This window comes from Macrotis lagotis, chromosome 5, assembly GCF_037893015.1.
Source record: "Macrotis lagotis isolate mMagLag1 chromosome 5, bilby.v1.9.chrom.fasta, whole genome shotgun sequence".
NCBI lineage: Eukaryota > Metazoa > Chordata > Mammalia > Peramelemorphia > Peramelidae > Macrotis > Macrotis lagotis.
Window position 1 is genome coordinate 7,521,278 of NC_133662.1, and position 13,425 is coordinate 7,534,702.

Here is a 13,425-nt window from a genome sequence, read left to right on the forward strand (position 1 = left end):
GACTTTTCCAAGTCCTGGTCTCCTAGTTTAAAAATATCAATATGAATCACATCATTTTAATTTACTTATTGGCTAAAAGACCAAGCAAAACACCATTCTGTCTGCCACCACCCCCTACCCTGCCCCACTCACACCTAACCATCATTTCCTTTCTCTGGATGGATGGTATTTAACTGTACTTAGCCCTCCTGTGTTGCCATTCTGTCTTCCCTGGGGTGGTCAGTCCGCTGGCGTGGTCACTGCTCCAGCCCAGTTGCCAAAATGGCCCCCTTTTCCTTCACTACCCAGCCAGGTACACATTGCTTGGGAAGCGAGCCACAGAGAGAAAAAATGGACCAACTGAAAAGTCAAGCACACATTCTAGGGCCGACATCTTGCATCTGCCGGCTGGATGGGAAAAAAAATGAAAAATTCCAGAGGCGTTCAGTTTTGTTTATGAGTCACCAGAAAAAAAGCCAAAACTGGGAAAGTGAAGAATAGAAGAAGGTGGAAAGTGGGCTTAGCCCATACACACGTGCAGGCGCACGGGCGTGCGCCTGCGCGCGCACACACACACACACACACACACACACACACATTACACACAGAAACCCACCCTCAGGGGAGCAAAAAGCATACAGAACACAAAGCAAATCCCAATGGGTCTTAGAGAACTGACTCTTTTTGGTTTTATTTCTAACTACAAGAAACTTCAGAGCAAGGCAGTTCAGAAACTAGAGAATACATTAATTCATTGAAGAGCCCGCTAATTTGCATAAGCACATTATTAAAATTCCCATCAATTCTAAGAGCTGAGTGTGCCTTATTACTACACTTGGTTCCAACGGTCAAAAAAAACCCAAATTAAATGAAGATACCACCAATATTTTCTGTTTGGCTCAGAAAGAGAAATTCATGTAAATAGCCCCTCCATTTGCATTGTCTCATCCCATTCCCCAACCAAAATGGGACAAGAGGAAACTCGGTACACTCTTATAATATCATATAGGGAAACTAAGTTTTCCTTGAAGTTAATCTGTTCCAAAATACTTCTGTCCAAAATGTGTTGGTGCAACAGGATGGACCTCTGTGGTTAAAATGGTGATGTCTGGGAACTCCTGAATGATCAACGTAGCACCATGAGGAGTAGAAAAGAGACTAAGGACGATGATGACATTGGGTTGAACACCGTGCTCTATAAGGATTTTTACAGCCTCAATGACAGTATTTCCAGTGCTTAGAATTGGATATAACAGTTGGACTTTTCTCCGATAAATGTCTGGGGGGAACTTGGCATAATAGACCTTGGCTCTTTGGGTCTCCTCATCACTCTGGATCAGAATCTTCCGATTCGGATTGAGCAGCAGCAGTCCCGCAAACCCTGTTCCATGGCCTCTCCGCTTCTCATTATGCTGACCCCACAATTCCCCTTCTCAAATTTCACTCCTTCATACTTATAACCTGTCGGAGTGGTCACTGTGCACTCTTTGTACGGCAGCTGATTCAGCCCCTCTTCCACAACAAGCCTAATCAAACGGTCTGCAGAAAACATGAAGTCCCCTCGACTGGCTGTCTTGTCCCAGATGATGGTCTGGAGCTCCCAGATCTGGTCGTTCATGGGGAGCAGCCTGAGCTGTGGGCCCAGCGGGCAGGAGGGCTCCTGCGGCTTGCCCTCCTCCGCCTGGGAGGCCCCTTCTCCCGCTGGGAGCCCTCGGTGCCGTCCCTGGCTGGGCCGCGGCCGGCTTGGCCGGGCCCCACGCCAGCTCCTGGCCGGGCCTTCTGGTGGCTCGGGGCACGGGGAGGCGGTGCCAGAGCCGCGGGGACCAGCTGCTGGTTGTGACAGCGCATGGTGACGGGCCGCTGGAGCTGCTGGGCCATCCACCGGGGGCCGCGGCCCCACACCCAATTTGTTCTTTCTCTAATTTTTTTAGTTGCATGTTTAGTTTATTGATTTCTTCTTTCTCTAATTTATTCACGCAAGCATTTAGAGATATAATATATCCCTTGACAGCCGCCTTGAGTGTATCCCATAGGTTTTGGTATGTTGTATCATTATTGTCATTATCTAGGATGAAATAATTAATTCTTTCTAAAATTTGTTGCTTGATCCACTCATTCTTTAAAATGAGGTTATTTAGTTTCCAATTAGTTCTGGGTCTATATCTCCCTGTCCCAGTATTGCATATGATTTTTATTGCATTATGATCTGAGAAAGAGATATTTGCTATTTCTGCCTTTCTGCAATTGATCATTAGGTTTTTATGTCCTAGTATATGGTCAATTTTTGTGTAAGTGTCATGTACTGGAAAAAAGAAAGTATATTGCTTTCTATCCCCATTCAATTTCCCCCATAGGGCTATCATATCTAGGGTTTTCTAACAATCTATTTACCTCCTTAACTTCCTTCTTGTTATTTTGTGATTCGATTTATCTAAATCTGAGAGCCGGAGGTTGAGATCTCCCACTAGTAGAGTTTTGCTGTCTATGTCTTTCTATAGCTCTTTCGACTCCTCTAAGAATCTGAAGGCTGTCCCATTGGGTGCATACATATTTAGTATTGAAATTAATTTATTGTCTATGTTATCTTTTAGGAGAATATAGTTTCCTTCCTTATCTCTTTTAATGCTATTTATTTTTGCAGCTGCTTTGTCTGAGATAGGGATTGCTACCCCTGCTTTTTTCACTTCAGCTGAAGCAAAATATATTTTGCTCCAACCTTTTACCTTCACTCTATATGCATCTCTCTTCTTCAAATGAGTTTCTTGTAAGCACCATATTGTAGGATTCAGGTTTTTAATCCACTCTACTGTGCTATCCACTTACCTTTTAAGGGAGAATTCATACCATTCACATTCAAAGTTATAATTATTAACTCTTTATTGCCCTCCATGCTATCTTCCTTTTGTTTGTATTTTTCTCCCTTTTTTCCTTTATCCACGTTCCCCAGTGTTTTCTTTCTGAATACCACCACTTCAGTGTATTTGCCCTCTTAAAATGACCCCCTCCCCTTTTTCCCCTTTCCCTTTTCCCCTTCTTCCCTTCAGAAGGAATAAGTTTTAATAAACATTTTTCTTTCACTCAAAGATAAACTCAATAATTGTACCTTGAAGCAATCAGCATCAGCAACCAGGTCATGAATATAATAATACAATCAGAAATTTTGTACCACAACCACACATATCCAACACAAACTATGTAATCAGCAAAGACTGCCCAACTGGCAGAAAGGACCAAAAAAAAAAAAACATTAGAAGAGGAAGGAGAAGGTACAGTGGGAGCAACACAATGACATGTAATAGCAACCACATAGTAGGGGAGTTTCCCCTCCATGTCTACCCTGGCCAAATATGTTCATCTGAGGCTAGGAATTGTGGACACAAAGAATGGAGAAATCATAATTCCTGCTCTTAAAGGAAGTTACAGAATTAATGTGGCAGACAACGTACAAATAACTATGAACATACTTAATCTATATAGGATAAATTAAGGGTTGTCTCTGGGGAAGACACTAAAGTCAAGGAGGAATGGGAAAAATTTAAGAAGATGAGACTTGCAGGATACATGGAGTCAGGCATCATTTTCCTGGGCTCAAGGCTCTGATGATGAGGATGGTAGCCCACAACCAACCTTAGAATGGGAATTAGTATCTATATTGTCTCAGATGGTGTTAGAATATCAGCCTCTATGGGAATAATGAAAAGTGAGGTCACAGAAAACAGAAAAAAATAGGAAGTTTTGACATTTGGCACTTAGGATTTAAACATAAAGTTCATTGACAAAAGTCATTTGGAGGAAGGAGAGGTGCAATAGTAGACCTGGATTGTAGGAAGAGTTTGGTGCTAAGGAAGACAGAAGAAGAAATGAGTCACTGAGGTGGTTAGAGGGACAGGGTATCCCAAATGTATTGATTCATACCCAGTGCTTGAAAAGTGACTTTTCCTGGTCCCATTGTTCAAACTTACAGTCATGGATATCATCCGCTAAGGGGAGGAAAGTGAGATAATGAAACTTGTGGAAAGAATAGTCATCATGAAGCAAGAAGGAGGGTCTCAGATATCTCTAAAGTGATTGGATATTCATTGCACACCCATGTGACATTATTCCTTGGGGCTGAGAACTTATCAATGTGGCAGATGAGGGTATTTGGCTCCTTGGGTTCCATGGGCTCTTTGGGAAACACTATGACCTCTAGAAGCACTGAAGGAGAACAAACCTTGGTAAATGGCCCTCTTCTAGAACTAAGGACAAACAGCAACAACTTTAGGAAATGTAGAAAGCAAGGATCTAAACAAGATGAGATAAGTATGATTTTCACCCTTGGTGAATTTCCTAGAATCTTAGTCCCTTTCCTTCCTGAGAGGAAAAGTTTTCAAAGGATGTTAGCCTAGAAAAAATATTGCTTGATTATTTTTATTTTAATTATTTTATTTTAATTTATATTTTTTGTTAATTAAACTAAAAGGAAGGTTTTTCATAAGATTTCCGTTAGCAATGAAGTAAAAAATGAAGTTATTTTTGTTTTGTTTAGACAAGTGATTAGAACTATTATATGTATAGTTGAGAGAGCTAAGGTTTGTGAGAAAGGAAGTTATGCATCCTAGGTTTAGAGACTGGTATTTGGGAACCATTCCAACTCAGGGCCTATGGTTCTCTGCCTTCAATCATTAGCTCTCAGATCAGGACCCACTACTATCCGGCCTTATTCCATACCACAGGGCAAGTAGCAGGTTAGAGAAAGAGGGTGATGAGGAAGATAAGAAAATGGGAATGATATTCTTTTTTTCCCATGAGAACAGAAGGAATTTCTTTTAATTTTTCTTTTATAATTTTGATCTATTGCTTCCTTGGTGCCTTTTTCACTGTTTCAAAGTTTTCCTAGAAGAGCCTGCATTAAATAAAACCTTCAAAGCCATAAGTCTAAAAATTTCCGTATCTTTTAGATAAAAAGGACAATTTCCTCCACATGCTCCCTTCCTCACACTTCTTCCCCATTGGAAGCTCCATTTAAATCATTCTGGATTTTTGACAGATGGAAAAAGATACAAAAGTTCTCTGAAGAAAATAATTACTTTAAATAAAGAACAGAGCTAAGGGAAGCTGGTGACTTTGTGAGAAATTAAGAAACAATAAAACAAAACTAAATGAATGAAAAATTAGAAGAAAATATGAAATATCTCATTGGAAAAAACAATTGACCTAGAAAACAGATCTAGGAAACATAACTTAAAAATTATTGGAACTAACTGAAAATCATGAGCCCCCCAAAAAAGCCTAGACTTCATTTTTCAAGGAAAATTGCCCTGATATCCAAGAAGCAGAGGGTAAAATAGAAATTGAAAGATTTCACTGATTACTTCCTGGAAAAGATTCCAAAATGATAGCTGCCAGGAATATTATAACCAAATATTGGAACTCCCAAGTCAAGAAGAAAATATTGTAAGCAACCAGAAAAAGAAAACAATTCAAATATTGTGGATCAACAATGTGGATAACAAAAGATTTAGCAGCTTCTATATTAAGGACTCATAGGGATTGGAATATGATATTCCAGAAGGTGAAAGAGCTTGGATTATAACCAAGAATGAACTAGCTAGCAAACATCCTCTCTTAGTGGGAAAAGATGAATATTCAATGAAATATGGGACTTTCTAGCTTTCCTGATGAAACTACCAGAGCTGAACAGAAAGTCTGATCTTCAAGCACAGGATTTTGGTGAAGCTTAAAGAAGGTGGACAGAAAGTGCAAATTATGAAGGAATAATGATGCTGAACTACTTGTATTCCTGCATGGGAAGATGATACTGATAAATCATATGAACCTTCTCACTTATTAGAGCAGTTAGAAGATGGAGTTAATGGGGAGAAAGGAATGTACTGGGAGACAGGGAAAAGAGATGTAGAATGATGTCAGAATTTTTCATAAATGAAGCAAGAAAAAGCTTTTGCAATAGATTGGAAGAGGGGGAAGGTGAGGGAGAATGCATGAAACTTTACTCTCATCTGAGAGTGTCTGAGAAAGGAAATAACATACACACTCAATTGAATATAGAAATCTATGTTACCTTAGAAGAAAATAGGAGAGGAAAGGGATGGGAGAAAGTGGATAAGGAGAGGACAAGGGGTGTGTAGATGAAAGTAGAGAGGCAAGATTATGGGAGACAGTAGTCTGATACAATATAATTTTGAGGAAGGACAGGGTGAAAGGAGAGAGAAAATAAAATAAATGGAGGTAGGAGGGAATGAAATGGAAGGAAATATAGTTAGCTATAGCAACTGTGGGAAAAAATATTGAAGCAATTTCTATGATGGACCTCTGATAAAAAAAAAAATACTATCCATCACAAAGAAAAACCTGATGGTGTCTGGATACAGACTGAAGCACACTTTTTTTCCTACTTTATTTTTCTCAAGGTTTCTCTTTCTTTGCGTGTGTGTGTGTGGGGGGAATTATATTTACTTTTGCAACATAACTATTATAATAATATGTTTCATGGTTACACATTTTATTTTGGGGGGTTTGCAAGGCAATGGGGTTAAGTGACTTGCTCAAGGTCACACAGGTAGGTATTGTGTCTGAGGCCAAATTTGAACTCAGGTCCTCCTGACTCCAGGGCCTGTGCTCTATCCACTGTGCCACCTAGGCAGTCCAGCTACATATAACTGGCTTGCTCATTGGAAAGTGGGGTGGGAGAAAGGGAAAGAATTTGGAACTCAGCATTTTGGAAGTGAATGTTGAGACTTGCTTTTACTTGTAACTGGGGTAAAAAAATTTAAAACTAAAAAATATGTCAGATAAATTGTAAAATAAAAATGACATAGTGACTAGAAGTTAAATGGAGTATTATCATATTCCCTAGACCAATAATATTTAAAGGAGTTTAATGCTGCCTTTTACTAAGAAGAACAGAACAGTAGCCTCTGGTCTCACTCACTACTATTTGATTGTTTTGGCTTTGTTTTATTGTTTCTTGATTTCTCATGAAATCAGCCTCACCCAATTCTAATTATTAAGAAATTAATTTGATCAGTGAAGCTTTTTTTTTCTTAGTTTTTGCAAGGCAATGGGGTTAAGTGGCTTGCCCAAGGCCACACAGCTAGGTAATTATTAAGTGTCTGAGGCCGGATTTGAACTCAGGTACTCCTGACTCCAGGATTGGTTCTATATCCACTGTATCATCTAGCTTCCCCTAGGAATTCGCTTCTTAAATGAGATTTTGTACTTCTTTTAAGAGTTGGTCAAATCTGTTTTTATGGTGTAATTTCTTCAGTAATTTTTATTTCTTTTACCCAGCTATGGGTTGTCTTTTCATCATTTTCTTTTATTACTCTAATTACTTTTCCCAATCTTTCCTCTTACATTTTTATTTGATTTTAATTTTTTTTCTTTTTTCATCTTTTTCGTTAACTTTTTTGGGAATTCTTGTTGAACTTGTTCATTTTGCTTTGATGCTTATTGAGCTTTTCACGTCATTGTTTTCTTCTGAGTTTATATGTATATTCCTGGTCACCTTACACATTTTTCTAGTTTACTTCTTGACTTTGAAGTTTTTGTTAAGGTTGTGCTCTGCTCACCTGGGGATTACAACACTGTCCCAAGATCCAGTTATTTTTCTGCTTCTGTTTTTGCAGTCAGCTTGTGATGGGTAGAAAGAGGGAGATTACTTTTTGTGCATTCAAAAGGGTGTTCTCCATGGCGAGGCATGGTCAATGCTCTCCTAGTCTACACTCTAGTTCTTCATCAGGAAGGGCCTCTGCTCCTTCACAATCACAAGCACTAAAGTTTCTCTCTGCATTGAAACTACATCAGAGAAATGAGCAGGAGCAAAAGCCTCACACAGTCCAGTCTAGCACAGAGGTCCTCCATAATCTTTTGACAAGTTGTTCAATCCCTTTACTGTTTTTCACTCATGAAAACACTAAATAGTGTGTGCTGTTGTTCCTGTCACTCACAGCCCTCCAAGGCCCCCAGCTGATGTGTCTATCATGCTGCTCTCTGGGTCAGCCCCAGTTCCAGTCACAGACTTCTTACAATCATCTGTGATGTCTTGCTTAGAAAACTGTCTCATGGTGATCTTGAGTTGGCCATGCTGCTTCAGAATTTGATATGACATATTATTTTGACATTGTTTGAGAGGAGCTTTTAGGAGAGTTTGAGTTGAATCCTCACTTTATTCTGATACCTCTTTCTACTGATCAATTGCTCATTCAATTAAGAAGTGAATAAGTTTTGAGGGCTAAGAGGTCTGTTCCTTGACCTCCCTGTTTTGCACTCAGGTTAGTGACTATGGATCTTATGTGTGGTTGAGTTTCAGAAAACTATTGCCAGACCTAGTAACTGCTAGTCCACTGAATCTATGGTTTTTTGGGTTTTGTCTCCTTTTTTTATTTCCCTTCAGGTTCATGTGCAGGATTAGAACTGAGTCCCCCCAATCTGGGCTTCAGAGTGTTTTTGTTCTGGGCTCAGAATTGGTTCTCAGCTTTGTTTTTGAAAATCTTTACATTTTCCTTACACGGGTAGAGCCCCTATTCCTTCACTTATTGTTACTCCTTTCCGCCCTGAAATTATGATCTAGAACTTGAAATGGCAACAGAGTTTCCAGATGGACCCTGCCTAGGTCTAGTGCTAGTACAAAGGACACTGGGGATCTCTCTTTTTCAGTCCCTTTACTATCCCTGGGGGAGTGGGCTATTCTCCCATGCTGCTACTTCTGCTGCTGCTGCTGTGATCACCATCTACCACCACTTTCATAATGCTGTTCTAGGACCTTTATGAACATCCCCAAATTCAGTGACCACAGACCCTTCTATTTTCCTAAGTTTCCTTGAACTGGAAAAATGACTCAAGACAAATTGTTCTGGGTTTTTTGGAGGTTTTTTTTTTTTGGCAAGGCAATGGGGTTAAGTGACTTGTCCAAGGTCACACAGATAGGTATTGTGTCTGAGGCCAGATTTGACCTCAAATCCTCCTGATTCCAGGGCCAGTGCTCTATCTACTGCACCACCTAGCTTGCCCCCATTCTTGGTTTTCTTGATCAAAATTAAGTCTGGTACATTGTTAAGAATTAAATCTAATTTTTCAGGGCAACTTGATTGAATAGTGGCTAGACTACCAGCCCTGGAATCAAGAGGATCTATGTCCAAATCTGGCCTCAAGACACTTAATTACCTACCTCTGTGACCTCAGGCAAGTCACTTAACTATATTGACTTACAAAGATAAACATAGATATTATTAAAGTTTACAGATGGGGAACTAAGGGAGAAAGATGTTAATTGACATGCCCATTGTCAAACAAATTATAATAATAATTGATTCAGTCTAATTTTTGAATTCAACTTTTTGAAAATCCAATTTCAGCATGCTATTTATTTTGCTATCTTCTGTTATGTAGGTGAATAAACCATTAAGGTTTGGTAGAGGTTGGCATTATATATTAAGAAGTACCAGAGGGAAGAATTATAATTTCAACTATGTCACCCTCCTGTTTAAGGGGCTTCATTATATCTTGAACAAAATGCACTCTCCTCTCTTTGACTTTTAAAGTCCTCACAAACTGTTTCCAACTTCCCTTTCAAGGCTTACTCATTATTTTCCTTCAACTCCCCACTCCCACATCTAGTTTCCCAAATGAAAGTTAGAAAATGGAATAATAATGAAAATAGTAGTAAAAAATGTTTCTATAGGAATTTAAATTTTGTAAATTGCTTTGTATATTATATTCTTCAATTTATCTCTCAATTTTATATGTATATATGTATGTGTGTGTTTGTATCCCACGTAATATATATGACTTATATTTTATTATATTGTATATTACTTTTTTTTTTGGTGTTGTTCAGTTGTGTCTGACTTAACATGATCCTATTTAGATTTTTTTGGAAAAGATACTAGAATGGTTTACTGCATTCTTCTCCTGCTCATTTTACAGATGAGAAAATGAAGCAAACAGGATTAAGTGACTAGCTCAAGGTCACACAACTTGTAAGTTTTGAGAACAAATTTGAACTCAAGAAAATGAGTCTTCCTGACTTCAGATCTGGCACTTCATCACCACTTACTTGTCCCATATAGATTTAGATTTACACATAGATATAGATACATGCACAATGTATGTATGTTTATATGAGAGGTATCATCTCTCTCTTAGCCACCTTTGTTCTTTTCTTTCCTTTGTTGTTGCTGTTCAGTCATGTCACTCTTTGTGAACCCAGGAACTCTAGCTCTTTTATCCTTCACAATCTCTAAAGACTAAGTTCATCTTCATTGCTTACATAATGCTGTCTGTCCATGTCAGCCTTTTTCATCCCTTCAATCTTTCCCATCATCAGGATCTTATCCATTGGTAATATATTCTCTTTGTCAGAGAAAACAGAAATAAAATGAAACTCAAACAGTTCTCTGCTATTATCAATAACAAAACAAAATAAAGAAAAATCTTCTTTCCTCTTTCTACATCCTTCTTCCTCCCACTTTCACTCCACATAGACCACAGCCTTTCTTCCTAGATCATTGCCAAAGTTAAAAGCAAGATAGAAAATTCTTGAGTACTTATCAGATCTATCCATGGATATGTAAGTCATCTCATAACTGAAAATCAGCTGTGACAAAGTAAGCAGGACATTAAGATTTATATATTTGCTGTGATTAGAACCACACAGTAACAGTTATGTGAACCTGTCAGATATAGATATATATATATATATATATATGTATACACACACACACACACACATATATATATATATATATATATATAAGCTTTGAAGAAACTCAGAATTTTGTTTCTGAAAGATTCTTCAAAGATTTCTCATTTGACTATTATATTAGTAGACATATTATATCTAGAACATCTCTTTCCCCCTCATATGGCCATCAAATTAACAACCCAAGGATTAAGGTACTCAAAATAATAGACAATGAGCCCTCATGAATGTGTTTACTCCCCCCGCAAACAACCAAAGGAAAATACTAAAGTATTTAATGAATAATGAATAGTAAGAAAAATAGTAAAGAATATTTTCTTCATAAACTTGGGTCATAGTCTCCCACAAATTCAAAAACCATTTGTGAGCTTGTGACTAGGCACAGATATCACACATAACTGAACACATGTAGTCAGAGCAGTTGTTGATAAAGACTATCTAAGGAGCATCCGTACCAGGGCGCTGGAAAAGGAACTCATCCTGTCACTTTAGGGCTTCCTGTGCCTTCAGTTGATGTCATTTCTAGGTCCTTTCTATCTGCTGGAGATTGCCTTATGGTGGGACTTTACCACCTTCAGACACTTCGTGAATTTATCCTTCCTGACCTCCACAATTGAATTGCACATATTCAAACACAAATACATAATATGTGTGGGAAATATTGTTTTTTTAATCTAAATTGGACAATGTGATCTTTTACATCCAGGTAACTATATGGAAACAGGGGAAATACTTAGATTTTAAAAACTAGAGAAACCTTGAATTTCAGAACTATATGTTAAATTTTGTGTTGTCAATCACTATTTTACTTATTAGTCTAGCCCTCAGAGACTGAAAATGGGAAAGGATATGAATTGATCACCATTAACCAAGGTGATGTCTTTGACAGAGAAACCCAAGTCATTAGCTTGGTAAGAGGAAATTGGGGAAATTAGATAATTGGAAAGACATTTCTCTTTACTCTAAAAAGTTTGTCATCTCGAGTACAGAATCTTTTGAGAGGTTGAAGAGAGGTCTCAATGTTATCCCAAACTCTGAGGAAATGTTATAAGGGAGACTTTTTTTATGCTGGTGCAAAATAAAAGTTCTCTCTCTTTTCAAAAATAGCTGCCAAAGGAGACTCCAGGTGGATTTTAAGCTCAAAGGTCTTGGGAGTCCCTGTTTTACCCCAAGGATAGTAGCATTTAAAAGTGCCATATCTGACAGAGCAGTGGAAGGATGAGGAGAGTCTAGCAGAACATAACTGGTTGCATGATCTCAAAGATCACAACTAAGCATTGTCTGATGAAAACTGTGTGTTTTCATTATAACAGCATTCAAGAGAGAAACTGTGATCCCAGAAGAAGTACCTTTACATAATGAACAACATTTAGAGACCTTCTACCATCAGAGGCATGAATTACCATAACAGAGATTTGCCCTGGCTATACATGTTCCTCATATATGCTTCTTCCATGCTGCACCACTCTCACATGTTCTCCGTTGCTACATATTTTCCTCTCTATTTGTTCTCTATTTGTACTACTTATTTTGTGGGAAAGTGTTCAAACTTTATGAGGGAAATCTCCTCTTCTTATTTTCTTATGATAACATTTAATTGAATGCCTTTCCTTTGAACTACTTGAGCTCCCTGCTTTCTGTAGGTCTTCATCTCATTCACATCCTAGATTAGGAGAAATAGACCCAAAACATGCATTAAATTTGGAGTAGCTATTTGTGAGGTAGACTAATATTACAAGTTGTTACTTGCCTCCTAGTATGATTTGTTCACGCATTATCAAGAAGCTGAGCTCAGGATTTTTCAGCATCAAGGTGAGCTGTTTCAGCCTGGAGGGGAATGTTGAGATGTGAAACATATAAATGATGGACAACAGAAATTCAAAGAATGAAAAATTTTAGCATCCACCATCCCCCTAGTTTTAGAAACAGATTTGTCTCTAAGTTCAGCTAGTAAAAGAATCTTTTTATTGTTATTTTACTTCATGTTTTACCAAATGCAAGTAAAAATAGTTTTCAACATTCATCTTTTTTGTAAGATGCCAAGTTCCACATTTTTCTACCTCCCTCATTTCCTTTTTCCCTTCTCAAAACTTGTGAAAGAAAAAAAAGATAAAACATGGTTTAAAAAATGAAAATCGTATGCTTTTGACCACATTTAGACTTTCTAGTTTATTCTCTGAATTTTCCATGATGTTTTTTAGAATCTGGTCAAGAGGGTGGAGAAAAAACAGATACTTTTTAAGATCTCCTGGCTTTTGCTTGAAACCAACATGAATCAAATCTCTTGTACCAGATCTGAATCAACAAAATCCTCAAAAGAACAGGGGGAACATCTTTCAGCAGGGTCTGTCATGGGGTAGTTGGGCCTGTCCAGGGCAGAGAGCAGAGACTCAGCACAAGGGATGAGGCAGGGGACTAACTTGAGAACCATAGCAGTGGGAACAGAAACCTTTGTGGTGTACATGGTGAGTGGACTGGGACCAGTAGGACTGTCCAGGACATCCATTCTGCCAGCTCAGTTGGTCTGGAAGGCCTAGGTAAAGCCCCAGGTGTGTCCACATTCCGATGGAAGTCATGGCTTTCTCCAGGATGAACACAGAAACAGCCCCAGGTATTAACACCTTTCCCCAAGGCCAGCATGCGGGCAGCAGAACTTCCTCAAGCACTAAGGTTCCAGAGAGATCCTCTGGCATTTCAACCCTGCAGCCTAACCCAGTGACTTGGTTGCACATGAGGATAGTCCA

At 38.5% G+C, this 13,425-nt stretch overlaps 1 pseudogene; it reads right to left on the minus strand.

Moving 5' to 3' along the window:
• Positions 1–954: 954 nt before the first annotated feature.
• Positions 955–1,857, minus strand: LOC141523437 (uracil phosphoribosyltransferase homolog pseudogene; annotated as a pseudogene).
• Between the last annotated feature and the right edge of the window lie 11,568 nt (positions 1,858–13,425).